Genomic DNA, 3,343 nt, shown 5'->3' with positions numbered 1-3,343 from the left:
GTTTTAGTCGCCGGAAAATCGGGGGTGGCCGGAGAACACGTTCCCGGCGTCCTCACCCCATCAACACCTCCAGATCAACACTACATAACACCAGGAACTTGTTCATGCATTCAAAACATTCTAATCATCCCTGTTCTGGCCGGAAATTGGCCAAGAACATCGCCGGTTTCCGGCGAACATCGCAAATCTTTAAAACACAACTCCCTTCGATTCAAGCATCCTCTGTTAACGAGCTATATATCAATCGATTGCAAATATTATAAGGAACACAACCCACTATAAATCAACAGCTAATAACCCCTGAATCAAAAACCCCCAAATTTCAATTGAAAACATTCATACGGGTTATAAACCCTAATTTTGAAATTCGAAAATTAAACTCAAATTTGAACATGTTATTGAACTCCAAATCAGACGTATGACATATGAAAATCATCAGGAAAACAAGCTCTACAACATGCAATCATCAAATCATACAAACAATCATCCGAACATAAATTCATATTTTTAATAAAATAAATTCGAAAATAAATAAATTTTTAGAAAAATAACCTTGATTTCTGCAGTGAAACAAAGCTCAGAATCTGATAGAACACCTCAAATCCTTCGTTTTGGTTACTCAAGCTTTAAAAACAGAGATCGGTAACGCCTTCGTTTTGCTGTTTGATTCTTAGAACAGCTTATATAATTAGGGTTTTTATCTGAAAATTATATAATTAACTATCTGCAAATGATTTTGATACAAAATAAAATACGGTAAAAGGCTATTTATAATTATGGAAAATTTGTATCCCGTTGGATCATTCCGGATATAAAATAGTACGTTTATCAGTAAAAACTGATCCAAACGGTATCGGTTTTTGGGATAATTATCCAAATCAGTACAATTTGTACTGCGGTCTTGGTCTCAGCGCCTGGTTACACGTATTACGAAGTGATAATTGGGATAGTTTAATAAAAAGCTCTCGTTTATCGAAAATACGGGTTTTATTGATTTACCGAAACGAATATTGTATCGAAAATGTTGCGCCGGGACCCGCGCAGGACAAACCGTAAGCCGGATCGAAAAAGTCGAAACATGGAAAATGCTCGAAATATTACAATTAGGTAAGGAAGGAGTTCTCAGAAGAGTTTCGGGTTCCAAAAACGTAACAACGGGTGACGTCAGTTGGTTCCCGTTTTTATAAAATAGATTTTAATTACCCGGAAAAAGATTTTAGAAATTTCATATAATTCTTATAAATCCATAAACCAACATAAAAATAATTAGGAAGATATGACAATTATCTATATTTTATTTTGGACATATAAAAATTAAAATACTCAATTAATATTATTTTTGAATATTCAAGTACAGATAACACTTAACAATTAACTCACAGAATAGATATTGGGCACACATAATAATATCAAAAATAATTACACGATATATCCCGGATATTAGAATCTTGGTGTGTGGTGATTGATTGATATCCTAGTATTGGTTGTGCTTATTCATCTTATGTGTGTAGCTAAGATATAAGATAGTGTGTTAATCTCTATTGAAACAAAAGTGAATATAGAGGTTTAGAACTTGCCATGCTAGCATAGGTTCATGTATAATTGTATACATGATTCGTAGGTAATTTTAACCATCTTACTTTCCCTATTTAATCACGATAGATAACTTGTTCATTAAACCTTTATGATGTAAACTTCTATAGACATATTGGGTCTCAACATAATTGGTGTCTATTCAGCTGCTATCTCTTTTGTGGATGTCTGGTAGTAGGGTATTTATACAACAAAAGTTGGCGTTTACTAGTTTCATGTTATCTTATTAGTTGTTATCACCATTGCATGGCAATGTTAAGAACAATGACTTTAAATGAAGTATTTAATGAAGTTAGAATCCCATGTTTTTCTTATATAGTTAATTTAATCACTTTTATTCTTAGTTAATTGCATGTTAGTTTAATCTTAGTTATAAACATCTCAACTTGTTATTGTCTTAGCATTGAGCGATAACCATACCATTGTTGCATAGGTGCAAAATCTTAAGTTAACTAAAAAGAGTCTTTGTGGGTACGCATCTGATTTATATCTTATACTACTTGCGAACGCGTATACTTGCGTGTAATTTTAGCGCATGTTTTCGCCCTAGCAAGTTTTTGGCGCCGCTGCTGGGGATTCAGTGTTAATTTTTAGTTTATGTGCTTGACATTAGTGGTCGTTAAAGCTCACAGACTCAAATTCTTTTACTTTCACGGTTTACTTGTTTGTGTTTCAGGTACTCTAGAGGGCGTGTATACGAACACGTTCTCAATCTCGTAAAGAAGAATTGGAAGAAGTTGAAGTAGTTGAAGAAGTTTTTGAAAAAGTGGAGAAAGTTGAAGAAGAAGCGATCATTACAATGGGAGTTTAAGCATCAAATATAAAAGCTTTGATGGAGTATTCTTAACCAAAGATTAATGACATTCAGTCTAGCATTGTCAGACCAGCCATCGCGGCTAATACTTTTGAAATCAAGGCTAGCACAATTCAGATGGTACATAATTCAGTCAAGTCTGGGGGTTCTCCAACGGAAGATCCCTAAATGCACATTAGGGATTTTATCGATATATACGACACCTTCAAGTTCAATAATGCTGTGAAACTGAGACTGTTTCCATTCTCTCTGAGGGATAAGGCTAAGAGTTAGTTACACTCTCTACCAGCTGGTTCTATCATAACTTGGGAGGATCTTGCTCAGAAGTTTCTTACTAAATTCTTCCCTATGGCGAAGACAGTTGCACTCAGGAATGCTCTTACTCAATTTGCGCATAAATTGGGAGAAACTCAATGTGAAGCTTAGGAGCGCTACAAGGAGATACTAAGGAAGTATCCCCATCATGGCATGCCTAATTGGATGATCATCAATTATTTTTGCAATGGTTTGGGAGCACAGTCTACACCCATGCTTGATGCAGCATCAGGTGGAGCATTATGGGCAAAGAGCTATGAGGAAGCTAATGGTCTAATTGAACTGATGGCTGCTATTGAATATCAGTATCCAACCCAGAGATTTCCACATGGAAAAGTAGCTGGAGTTCTGCAACTGGATACATCTACGGCTATCACTTCTCAACTAAAGGCGTTGTCTATGAAGATCGATTATCTGGCTAACTATGGTGTTAATCAAATAACCATTGTTTGTGACTTGTGTGGAGGTTCGCATGCGACGGAGTAATGCGCTATATCTAGTGAATCAGCTCAGTTTGTGAGCAACTTTCAGAGATCGCAGCAACTAGTTCCAGCCACTTATCATCTTGATAACTGGAATCATCCTAACTTCAGCTGGAGCAAAAATCAGAGTGCGATGCAA

At 35.8% G+C, this 3,343-nt stretch overlaps 1 non-coding gene across 1 annotated transcript; it reads right to left on the bottom strand.

Moving 5' to 3' along the window:
- Positions 1 to 2,770: 2,770 nt before the first annotated feature.
- On the bottom strand, positions 2,771 to 2,877 carry LOC141669037 (small nucleolar RNA R71). The gene has a single exon (XR_012553338.1). It is a non-coding gene; the product is annotated as a small nucleolar RNA R71 (small nucleolar RNA).
- Positions 2,878 to 3,343: the final 466 nt, after the last annotated feature.

This window comes from Apium graveolens, chromosome 6 (genome assembly GCF_009905375.1).
Source record: "Apium graveolens cultivar Ventura chromosome 6, ASM990537v1, whole genome shotgun sequence".
In the NCBI taxonomy this organism is placed as follows: domain Eukaryota; kingdom Viridiplantae; phylum Streptophyta; class Magnoliopsida; order Apiales; family Apiaceae; genus Apium; species Apium graveolens.
Note: the sequence above shows the minus strand (reverse complement) of the source record. Positions and strands in the feature narration are given on the sequence as shown.